The sequence below is a fragment of the Lissotriton helveticus genome, chromosome 2_1 (genome assembly GCF_964261635.1).
Source record: "Lissotriton helveticus chromosome 2_1, aLisHel1.1, whole genome shotgun sequence".
Classification (NCBI taxonomy): Eukaryota; Metazoa; Chordata; class Amphibia; order Caudata; family Salamandridae; genus Lissotriton; species Lissotriton helveticus.
The window spans coordinates 974,794,651-974,808,031 of record NC_136059.1 but is presented as its reverse complement, the minus strand read 5'-3'; positions in this window follow the sequence as shown (position 1 = coordinate 974,808,031).

The following is a 13,381-nucleotide window of genomic DNA, read 5'->3' as shown; positions in this document are numbered from 1 at the left end:
GTTATTCTATCACTGGATGCTCGAATGGCATTTGACATGGTGGAATGGTCCTATTTATTTGCGGTCCTCCGACATCTTGGCTTTGGACCCAAATTCTGTGCATGGGTGGAGTTACTCTATACTAAACCATTGGCGCATGTGGTGGCTAATGGCCATATTTCCAGGAATTTTCCGCTGAGTCGTGGTACACGCCAGGGATGCCCTTTATCACCCTTGCTTTTTGCGTTAATTCTAGAACCGTTGGCAGCCTGGATCCCGTGGGACCCCATGCTTAGGGGGCTCAGCTGGACCGAGACATGGGAGGACCGCATATCGCTGTATGCGGATGATATCCTTTTATATCTGACCTCACCCAGGCGCTCAATCATAGTGCTCCTTGACATCTGCAAAATTTTTGTGCGGGTCTCCAGGTATAATATCAACTGGTCCAAGTCTGTCTTGTTTGTTCTCATGGGTCCTCCGTCGCAGCTCCCGGCGGATTGCCCATTGAAAATTACAGAAGAACCCTTTAAATATTTAGGGATCTGGGTGACACCTAATCAAGATGCCTTCTTCCGCCATAATCTGGAACCCCCTCTTGAACGCTTCCGTAATGATGTAAAAAACACTGGCATACTCTGCCCCTGACCCTTCTGGGTAAACCGGCTTTATATAAAATTATGACACTGCCTCGACTGCTCTCTATCCTCGAAAATACCCCATTTCTTGAATCCCCAAAATATTTTAAGTCAATTGATGCACTAGTCTCGGGCCTACTATGGGGAAATAAACCGGCACGCATATCCCAACAAAAATTGATTAGGAGTTGGTACGATGGTGGGGTTGCCCTCCCAGATATTCAGTTATATTTTTGGGTGGCTCAGTTAAAGATCATCAACCAGTGGCTGCACGCCCCCCAGGCGGAGCCAGCATTTAAGGCAGAAAGGTATGACCTAGGCGAGGCTGGTGTGCTTGCTGCACTCTATGATAAACGAGGCGCCTCATCCTTGATTGGCCCAACGGCTCACACAGTAAATCTATGGTATGTGGCTCAGGCCCGTCTTAAACGTAAAGACACTATTACTCAAATGACGCCACTTTGGTCGTCACGTTGACTGGGCAAGCTATGTAATAGTAAAGGCTTTAGGGCATGGGATTTGATCGGAATTTCCGTGGTGGGAGACCTCTGGAAACGAGGTGCTATCTTAACATTTGAGCATCTTAGGACACAATATGACTTGGTGCCCACGGAGCGGTTTAGGTACCAGCAAATATGGCTGCTTTTCCTTGAATACCTGACCGACCGGCAGGATCTGGCACCATTCGTACCTTCGTGCAAGCATCCAGGAGTGGCGAGCGCGTGTTAATATATATACAATATAGGAGTATCAGCACCTTACCGCCGTATACCTAAGACTGGACCACGATTGGTAAACGGCCATGCCTGGGAACAGCGCGCAAATAAAAAATAAAAAATAGGATTCTGTGAGTACGGCAGTAGAATATCCCACGCCCTCGCTGATCAGACCTTTTGAACTTAACTACCGGATATAATCGGCTCGGGTTAATCTCGGATTTTAATCAACATAACATTTTAAAGTCGTGTCCCCTGATTGATATAAAGGACCCCAGAGGGAGAAGGCTTGAATAAATCCTCTTAGTGGTTAAAATTATTCGTTTGAAACTTAGACACTCAGGGTATGAATGCCCTAAATGAAAGCAATAATATACCTCCAAGATAACTGTTAAGTAAATACCCAGTTTGGAGTCTGTTGACACAGCACAATACAGCTAGAAAAACAGAGAAAATTGTGCACCGAGCACGTGAATCTATCTCTAGAAATTGGATGGTAAATGTCCTGATGAAGACATAATTTTATGTTGAAACGCGTCGACCGGATACCATCTAACCTCCTTTGATGTTTATACTTTTATATTAAAACTAATTGTTTTGTGAATCCATATGTATTAGTCTAGGATTTTTTTATTAACTTTAATCATTGCACCGATTGTTATTAACTGTCTTTTTAATTGAATTAAAAATTTATATTTTTTGAAACCCTAGTAGTTTGTTTTGTTCACTCTATTGTGTTACCGTTGTAGTCTATGCCTGGGAGTGTTAATTTACATACATTGTTTACCCTGTCCCAGGATACGTATCTGTACCAGGGGGTCCTTGTTGTTAACATGGTACCAGCAAATATGTCACGCCCTGGGATCACTTGTCCAGCACGGTGACGACATACCTGAATCCACCCCGTTAGAAGACAGGCTCCTAACAGAGCACATGCCCAAAAAAGCGACCTCGTTCGTATGTCGTAAACCATTTAATAACCTACAGGACCCGACTTTTAAACTGAAAGACACTTGGACCAAGGAGGTAGGAGAGTTTGATGAGTCAGATTGGCAGACTGCGCTCTCAACCCCCGAGAGGTAGCTATTCCGTCCAGACTTAGACTTATACAACTGAAAATATTACACCGTGTGTACTACACTAGGGTCACCCTACACACGATTGGGAGAGCCACGCACAAATACTGTCTACGCGGGTGCGGGGAGGAAAGGACGTTCTTCCACACCATCTTGCAATGCCCCCGAGTGGCCACGTATTGGGCTAAGGTCATGAGTACTATGTCGCAAGTGGTGAAGGACTCGATAGTCCCGGAACCACGACGTTGCCTACTAAACATCTGGGAACCAAATGATCTAACTCACTCCTCACAGAATTGGATAACATTAGGTATAATGTATGCTAAAAGAAACATAGCCAAATTCTGGGGATCCCCTGAGGTGCTAGCGGTCACGGATTGGTGTTGCGATCTCAACTTTGCAATGTTGGCAGAGAGGACAGTATACCTGAACCGGAAATGTCCACGAAAATGGGTCAGACTCTGAGGTGCATGGAATGAATACAGGGGGTATTTTTGCGAACCACCGATGTTGGATAGCGAGGATGACTCTGAGTGAAGAAGGAGTGGGCATGGGGAGCTTATGCAATGTACCAGGTAAACTTAATTGTAACAATTGTACTTATTCCTGTCATGTGTATTTATGATTGAATACTTTACTTATCGTTCTCTTCGTATGCACCCTATGACTACTTTATGGCTTGTATTCGCTCAATAAAATAATAAATATTGTTTTAAAAAAAAAAAAGCAAAACAATTAAATTAGACAACTTAGAGCCATAGAAACACTCTGGAGCAATAACCCCTCCACTAGCCTTCTCGAACAACTCAAAGCAGCTCGGAGAAAATACAAAAAACACATCCACAATTAAAAAGCCAACTTTTTCTGCTCCGCCCTGGACAATGCAAAAAACAGGCCCAACCAACTATTTAAAATTATCAAGCAACAAACCACTAAGCCCCTGTACCCTTCACCTTGGCCTCCAAGAAAGTGTGCGAAAAATTTGCCATCTTCTTCGAAGAAAAAATCACCAAGATTTAACACTCGCTAGACACCAGCACGATCCCGCCTGCGAAAACCTGCCCCCAGCTCCTATAGAAAGCACATGGCTACACCGCACAAATACATGGAAGTCCTTCATTCCCATCATGGAAGCCAAGAGCATCAAGCTAATCTCCACCTCCAAACCCGCTTCTCACCTCCTGGACCCTCTACCCACTCAACTGACCAAAAAACTCAAACTCTCAGTAGCCCCTTTCTGGTGCAGAATCATCAACAGCTCCCTGAGATCCGGCATCATACCTGAATGACTTAAAGTTGGCCAAATAACGCCACTACTAAAAAAAACAGGCCTTTACTGCATGGGCCTGAACAACTTCAGACCCGTCTCCAATCTCCCCCTACTATCCACAATCCTCGAGAAATGCATCCTCTCACAACTGACTCAACACATGGACAACATCAACCTTCTTGACCCCCACCAATCGAGGTTCAGAAAAGGTTTCAGCACTGAGATGGCGATCCTCAATATCACAGATAACATCCACAAGTCACTAGACTCCGGTCAATGCTGCCTTCTCATTCTCCTCGACCTATCGGCAGCCTTTGACACAGTAGATCACCAACTTCTCATCAAGGCCATACATGAAAAGGTTGGTGCCGATGAGAAGGTCCTCCGCTGGTTCACCTCTTTCCTCCAGAACCGCTTGAAAGGATAAAAATCAGACCTTTACCTCTAGCCTCCACCCCGTCAGCAGAGGTGTGCCCCAAGGCTCAGTGCTCTCACCACAACTGTTCAACATATACATGGAACCCCTCACCACCATACTTAAAAAGGCGAATATCCCCTTCCACCTATACGCCGATGACACCCAGATCTATCTAGCAAACCTCCTCCCCAAACAACATCCTCAGACTTAACAACACTCTAAAAGAAATTCAATGCTGGCTATTCCACAATCCTCTTAAACTCAATCAGGACAAAACTGAGATCCTCCTCATCTCCAACAAAGAAGAGAAACCACACATTGCAGAGAGGCTTAAAGCTATGGATGCTCTAAACAGTAATCTCACCTTTGCTAAATCTGTAAAATCCTTAAGAATCATCCTAGACCCCAAACTGGACATGACCAACCACATAAAAAACTCTGCAAAGACTGCCTTCCTCAACCTAAAGCTTCTATACAAAATCGAACAAGCCACCCAATCGCTGGTGTTATCCAGACTCGACTATGGCAACGCAACCTTAACCGGTGCCACAAAATCCCACCTGGCTCCTCTCAAAACAACCCTCAAGGCAGCAGCCAGAATTGTCACTGGTATCAGGAAATACAACCACATTTCACCAGCACTAACAGCCTGATTCATGAACCGAAATTGCGCTCGCAATAGCTGCGAAAAAGCTATTGCGAGCGCAATAGTCAAAATCGCTATTCATGAAGGAAATAGCGAATTCGCTAAGCCAGAATAACGAATACGCAAATATTTTCGCGGAATCCCGGCAGTTGCCCATTTGTGAATTGGAAATAGCGAGGAACCACGGAAATAGCGAACAAAATTGCGAAACCGCAATATAATCGCAATCGCTATTCAAGAAAAATCACTAATACCGAAAATCCCGTAAATCGCAATTAGCGTGGCACATTTTAAGGACAACCCAAAGCAGGTGGTAACCATCAAAGCCCCTTAAAATATTTTTTGAAAAAACGTTACCCAATCAGGAACAGGTGCTGGCCTGACCAAACACACTTAAGGAGATGCTGCAGCAGCATTAGGAGTCTCACAATGCCAGGACTCTACATGATGGTCAGGCGGCAAAGGCTACAGCGAGCAGCACGGAGGAGACGCAGAATCCAGGAGAGGATATTCCGCCAGCGGGTCACCCTGCTGGGCCAAACCAGAGAGCAAATATATGCAAAGTACCGCCTGAATGGGGCAATGATTATCAAGCTAATACAGGACCTTGACCCCCTGATGCAGCACCCAACAAGGCGGACCAATGCCGTGCCTACACATGTCCAGGTATTGTGTAGCCTGCACCTCCTGGCCTCCGGGAGCTTCCAGGGGATAGTTGCGGCTGCTGGGGGGATATCCCAGCCCACCATGTTCCGCTGCCTACGGAGTTTCCTTGACGCAATGCTGACCCAGCTACACCAGCACATCAAATTTCCCACCAGCCAACAGGATTTGGATGTGACCAAGCTGCAATTCTACAATGTTGCGCAGTTCCCACATGTGATAGGATGCATTGACTGTACTCACATCCACATCTGCCCACCAGCTGCAACGGAGTACATGTACCGCAATCGCAAGTCCTACCACTCCCTCAACATCCAGATGGTCTGCAATGCTAAGACATACATCACGGACATTGTGGCACAGTACCCGGGGAGTACACATGACTCCTTCATATTCCGGCACAGCGGCCTCCACACACGACTGGCCAGGGGAGACTTTGGTGAAGGACACCTACTTTGTAAGTACACTTGCCCTACACTGTCACACTGTGATGTAGTATCTGCGCTGCACAGGCACTCACCCTCTGCTCCTCTCATGCAGGTGACAGTGGCTACGCCCTCCGTGAATACCTCCTCACCCCATACCTCAACCCTGCGACACCACAGCAACGGCGTTACAATGTAGCACACATACGCACAAGGAATTGCATTGAGCGGACATTTGGGCTACTGAAAAGCAGATTCCGCATACTGCACAAGACTGGTAGGGCCATGTACTACAGTCCTGATGTGTGCTGCCGCATTGTGGCTGTGTGTGCAATACTACACAACATTGCTACCAAGCGCCGGATACCTGTAGAGATCTCTGGCAGTGAGTCGGAAGGGGACGACCAGCCACCTGCACATGTGCGTCATGCACGCGGGGAGAACCCAGCTGAAGGACACAGACGCCGCAACCACATCACAATGAACAGTTTCTAGTGCACCCACTCCCCTCACCCAACAAATCACAATTGAATGCCAATGGAAATAATGACAGGAGGCCGATGTATGATGCAGGAATAAATATTATTGTTAAATGCACAATAATAATGTTATGTCTCCATTAATCAAATGCTAGCAGTATTGCGCCATACTGCTCCTAACAACACACTGGACATGCTTGTATCAGCAGCATGTCCCAGCCAATGTACATGAAACTCAATTGCGCCTCCGGCACGCAGCACCCAAACGCCTCTCAGGCTCTTCCTCTGGGACGGCACGTGTCCCTGCAGTGGGCCTGGTGCTGCGGCGTAACGTGCCAACCAGTGAGGCAGACAGGCTGCTGACACTGGAGGTGCCCTCACTGGTGTCGTCCCCCCCATTGCCTGGCCCAGTAGGATGGAGCGCCAGCACGGCAGTGGTGACCTGCTCCAACACTCGTCCAACATCCTCAACGCATTGGATCAACTGCTGCTGCTGCGCCAGGGACCGTCGTGAGAGCTGGGAGGTGGCATTCCCGATTATATAGTTAGAGCGGGTGTAGGCTGACAGCCGCGTAAGAAGCTGCCGGTGGCGGCGGCGGGCGGAGTTGCGCTGCGATATGAGCGCAGCAGTGTTGGCCTCCATGGCTGTCGTCATGTGCTCAATCCTCTTGCCCACATTGGCCACATTGCGGCCAATGTTGTTTAGCTGCAGTTGAATAGCCCCTTGCTGTCGTGCCTGCAGTTGGTGTATGCGTAGCATCCGGCGCTCAATGCTCAGGCCTGGCACGCGCACAGCCATCCCCCTCCTGCCGCTGCGTGCTGTGTTCTGCTGTCGATCCCTGCCTTGCCTGCTCTGCTGGCTGCCCACAGTGGGTGTGCGCACTGTCACCACAGTAGCTGCACCAGATGTAGATGGTCCAGCTGGTGGTGGAGTTGTGGTTGTCAAAGGTGCAGCGCCGGATGGTGCTGGCGCAGTTGGTCTTGCCCTGGCTGCGGGGATAGGTGCTGCGCCTGATGGTGCTGGCGCAGTTGGTCTTGCCCTGGCTGCGGGGATAGGTGCTGCGCCTGATGGTGCTGGCGCAGTTGGTGTTGCCCTGGCTGCGGGGAGAGGTGCTGCGCCTGATGGTGCTGGCGCAGTTGGTGTTGCCCTGGCTGCGGGGAGAGGTGCTGCGCCTGATGGTGCAGGAAGTGTCGGTGTTGGCACCTCCTCGGCATCCTCTCGTGCCTCGTCATTAAGCAGCATGTCGCTGTCGCTGCTGTTGTCAGCGCCACCTGTGAGGGGAATTGGACGTACATTAATTGCATGTATCTGTCACATGTGCAGTTGCTACATGCATGCTGGATGACATTCCCTGCCTGGCTTTGGCATTGCGTACTTTGGGACATGTGAGGCTGCATTGGGGTTCTTGTACATTGTGGGCAGACTACATGTCCCACAATGCTTTTGGCCATGACCTAATGTGCATGGTTTGCATGACTTGGGATGAATATGGGAGGCTATAGGGCCATGGCCATTGTTAGGGGACAGGGTCGCAGTCGCATGCCACTTACCTTGGCTGTCTTGGCTGGGTCGGGATGAGTCCAGATTGACGACCCCTATGCACGCCTCTGGCTCCAGAGTGTCCTCCATGCGGTCCTCCATGGGGGTGTTGGGAGGGACTGTAGGATCTCCGCCCCAGTAGCCTGGGTCTCGCCCAGCCTCTCTGTCACCCTCTCCTTGGCCCGACCTCGGAGGTCGTACCACCTCTTTTCCAGCTCATCCAGTGACCTGTGTGTCACGCCCACAGCGTTCACTTTTGCAGCTATCCCAAGCCAGATTCGACATCTCTCCACCTCCGGCACCCTCCTGGAGTCCTTCCCAAATAGTTTGGAGTGGTTATCAACCACTCCCTCAATTAGGTGCTCCAACTCCTGCTCAGAGAACTTGAGCTTCCTCTTGCGCCCGGTGTCGCTGGGCCCTGGTGCAGGCTTCTCTGGCATTACTGCAGTCACAAATGGGTTGGATTTGCAAGTTTGGAGGTGTCCTGGAAGGAGCTCTGTACAGCTGCAGCCTCGAGATCAGCCTCACAGTTCTGAATGGGGGTGGGAACTGCCTGCTTCCTGGTTGTGATGTCATCACTGTCCTCGAAAAGCGACTTCCCGTTTTTGCGATCTCGCTACTTGCGAGATCGTGTTTTTCGATCTCGCAATTAGCGATCTCGCTATTAGTGATATCGCTAAATCGACACGGATGTTGAGGGTAATTGCGAAATTTCTGCGATTTTAGTAATTCGCTAACGTTATTTGCGGCCGTGTGCGAATCGCTTTATTTTCTCGCTAACTATGATGAATGCCGATCTGCGATTTTCAAATTGCGATTCGCTGTTAATCGCAATTTGAGAATCGCAGAATTCCTTTTTTATGAATCAGGCTGTAAGAGAACTAAAATGGCTCCCAGTTGAACAGCGAGCTAATTACAGAACGGCATGCCTCACGCACAAAGCCCTCCACACTGGAAAACCACCAAACTCAAGAGGGCTGGGCAGGCAAGTAACCTCAGGAGCTCGAACTCCCTCCTTCTCATCCCCTTTAGAACATGCAAACACAAAACAGCCCGGAGGTCATTTGCTGGAACCGCACCAAAAATCTGCAACTCCATCCCAGCAGACATCAGAACTATCCCGTCCTTCCCAAAATTAAAAAAACACCTAAAAGCTTTCCTCCTGAACCGCGCCCTCCCGAATGGATAGCCACCACCCTCACGCTATACCTGACGCCAGTACACTCTGACTATACACCGCGTCAGATCCTAATCAGCCCGCTTCAAAACAAATGTGCAAAAAAATTAGGCTGCCTCAAGATCTTTGATCTACCTCAATTTAGCATTCAACGAGGCTACCTCAGTACTCTACCACTACCTCAAGAAGCCTCACCACTCTTGGACTGCCGAACTTTATGTTCAAGACTATCATGAAACACTGTTGTAAAGAGCTCTGATACCCTCGGGTCAGGTCAGTGCTATATAAAACTCCCCCAAAAAAAAAAAAAAAAAATGTGAACTTGTATGTCATCCAATTTAAAATAGAGCTCCTGAGCCGTGCTAAGTATTCTCTTGAGCCATTTGACAGCAAGGACAGTTCAAAACTGTAATATGAACAAATGAAAACCGACAAGCTCTGTTATTTCAGGGATTGGTTTCTACCCAGATTTTGGTAATAAAGAGTCTTGCAAAAACAGGAACAAAAAACACACACTTACACACCTTCGTGTTTAGGTTGAACACTCATAGAGAATTCAAAGAGAATTAGTTTAGGGGAATGGGAGCAGAGTGACATCAACAATTAATTTATTTCTCGAAATATTTGTTTCCAGTATTCTTTAAACCCTTATTTGCGGAGGCTTTTCCACCCCAAGTGGTCAACTCTTTTTTGATGTTTGGGAGCACTTTGCTCTTGGCCTTCATAACTTTTTGCCACAAAGAGTATCTAGGCTGCACGTGTGTCCCTTTTTCAAACATCCTGGAGATACTAAAGGTACCCAGATTTGGGGGATTTCCTTAGAAGGAACTGAGAAAATAGTTAAAAGATGTCTAATTTTGTTTTTGGGGGGGTAAACTGGGAAAAAGTGCTGTGCCATAAAGCGTGTTACTTTCTAAACAAGACATTAAGGCAAGGTTTGCTGTGCTAGGATTACCATCTCCCCAACTTTGAGGAACAAGTAGAGTTACATCAAAAACATTTTGTAACCACAGTCTTTGCATTTTTCTAAGAGGCAGTCTATTTTTCCTAATGTATGTGGTTTCATTTGCAGTTTGTAGTTGAAACAGAGTGAAACCCATGGGTGATCCTGGAAAGCTGTATACCTCTGAAAAGTAGACAACATTCTAAATTCAGCAAGGGGTCATTTGTATAGATCCCAGAAAAGTAAATTTACAAAATGATCAAAATAAGTTGGAAAAAATAACAATTGCTGACAACATTTGCATCTGTAATGTTCTGTTACAATGGCCAATTTACAAAAGCAATTATGCCGATCAGACCGTTCTGATTGCTAGGATATAGAGGGTTTGCGGGTTTTCGACCATCCATGTAGCAATTCATATGTTCAAATCTAATGAATGAAAAATGGGTATGAAGAAACTAATGTACTTCTGAATTATGCACAAGATATTTTGTTTAGGAACAGTGGTTATTTGTACAGCTCTGAATTTTTGGTTACCCTTACTATTATGTGATCCAGAAAGCATTACGTAACCTAAAACCTCAAATATTTCTGTGAGGGAAACATCTTGAATCTGCAGGGATCCACAACATTTTTACCACAAAGTGCTCCCCCCTACCTTTCTTTCCCACGATGCCATTCAAGCCTCAAACTGTTGCAAAAACACAGATTTTCCCCACAGTTCTGTGAGAGAAAGCTGAGTAATTTGACATTTTCTACCACCCAACATTCCCACAGTTGCCCTGATAAAAACACTGTCCCTCTTGTGTGGGTGGGCCTAGCACTCACGACACAATGGGCCTCAAAATGCAATGCAAAGTCGCAAACATTTCCTGTAAAACACGTACTTAACTTAAAGATGGGGTAACTGCTAGCTGCTGGATTTGGACCTGGGCTAGGCTGTCACCCAGGAAAACCAACCACAACATTTCAAAACTGGACACCTGGGGGATTCCAAGTCGGTGTGTCTTGTTTGGTCCCATGACATTTTGATGATGCCCTACATGATGCCCTGCAGACCTCAAATTTGCCTAAAATCACATATTTTCCTACCTCACATCTCTGTGATGGAAATGTCTGGAATCAGCACAGCTCCACAAAATGTGTACCACACAGCATTGCAAACACAAGGTGATGATGGACGGAGTGCTGAAACTTTTCAAACACTCACCCCCAGTCACAGATCTGGGTTGAATGCATCATCATTCTTTTCTTCATTTTGCCACCCCAGTTCAGACACAGCTATATGCAAATCAGTCTTGACCCTGTGCCTCATGGGAACAGTCCAGCCCGAACTCCTAAGCCATGTCTACCCTGGACCGGAAACAAGCATCCTGGGACCGGTTTCGGGCTGACAGCCCTCTTCAGCCAGGCTTGCTTGAACCCAGTGGCAAAGTGAGCAAGGGGCCCACGTCTGGGCATACCCTGCCAACATAGGGCAAACAAAGCAAACACAAGGAGATGATGGACGGAGTGCTGAAACTATTCCAACACCCTCCCCTAGTCACAGTTTGCATTGTCGAGCATTCCGTGCATCAATTATTTATTTTTCGCCCTAAGTGGGAAGGGTATGCCTAGATTTGGGTCCCATGCTCATTACACCCCTAGATTCAAGCTAGCCTGACTGATGAAAGGCGATGACCTGAAAACCGGTCCTAGGATGCTTGTTTCCGGTCCAGGGAGGACCTGGCTTGGCAGTTCGTGCTGGACTGTTCCCACAAGGAACAGGGTCAAGACTTATTTATACATGGCTGGGTCCAAACTGGGGTGTTGTGGTGAGCAAAAAAATGATGGATTTAACCCAGATCCTAGTGACTGGGGGTGAATGTTTGCATTGTCCGGCATTCCGTCCATCAATTGTTTCTTTTGCATATGTCGCCCTAAGGGGGAAGGGTATGCCCAGACGTGGGTCCCTTGTTCATTACACCACTAGATTCAAGCGAACCTGGCTGATGAAGGGTGATGCCCTGAAACCGGTCCTGGGATGCTTGTTTCCGGTCCAAGGAGGACCTGACTTGGCTGTTCGGGCTGAACTGTTCCCACAAGAAACTGGGTCAAGACTGATTTGCATATGGCTGGGTCCAAACTGGGGTGGTGAGCAAAAAAATGATGGATTTAACCCAGATCCTTGTGACTGCGGGTGAATGTTTGCATTGTCCAGCATTCCATACATCAATTGCTTCTTTTGCATAAATTGCCCTAAGTGGGATGGGTATGCCCAGACGTGTGTCCCATGCTCACTACACCACTAGATTCAAACTAGCCTGGCTGATGAACATCACACTTTATAACAAATCTCAGGGAAATCAGCTACAATGTGAGTCAGAAATTGATTAATTTCCATAGGAATTAAATCTACCAGCCACTGACACAAATCAAAAGCCTCAGGGGAGGATGGATTTGGTGCTGAATTTTATAAAACTTTCACACCAGTTTGGTGAAGCCTCTAATGGCTCTGTTCAACTGGATATTGAATGGAGCATTGATCCCCACATCTTTTTTGGGGAGGAGTCTTTATAATGTCTTTAAACACAGGCAAACCGGATACGGATACCTGCTCTTACAGACCTATAATGCTACTCAATGCTGACTACAAAATCTACACTAAACTATTAGCCAACTGGTTAAACATTATTATCCACAGTCTTATTCATGAGGACCTGGATGGTTTTATATTAGGTCAAAGTTCAAGTGCCAAAATACCAGTCATTGCCCGTCTGCTCCCAAAGTGGCGGGGTGGGGTGGAAGAGGGAGCTGGGGGAGGTGAGGGGGTCTGGGGACAAAATTAAAAATAAATAAGATAAACTTACCTGATCGCTGCTGCCTCCACCATTCGCTCCGTCACGCTCTTCCTGCTTCTGGGACAGGTTCCCAGACTGCCCTGCGGCCAATCATGACGCTGCAGAAAAGCAGCTCCAGGATTGGCCTGAGCGCTATGACTTTGCGCTTCCAGGCAGACTGGGATTCTGTACCTGCTTTCTCTAGCCCCAGCAAGCCAGATGGGGCTGGAGAAAGTTTCACTGCGCATAAGATGTTTGGCCGGCCAGAAACAGTCGGTCAAACACCTCATGTGCAGTGAAGGGACAAGGGAGTGCACTACACCTCCCCCACCACAGTGTAATCCCCCTGGACCCACCCCCAAAGGGTCATCATAGGTCTGGGGACAGGTCCAGGGGGATTAAAATAAAACAATATTTATTATCATTTTATTTGCGGGTGGGGGCGGGGGGACAGCACCCCTCTGCCCTAATGGAGGGGCCACCGCTGCAAAATACATTATTGGAGCATTTTACAAATGGAACAGAAACCTATGAGGAATTTATATATGTAAGTTTACTTACACTCTTTTGAACAGCCTTCCTACTTTGACTA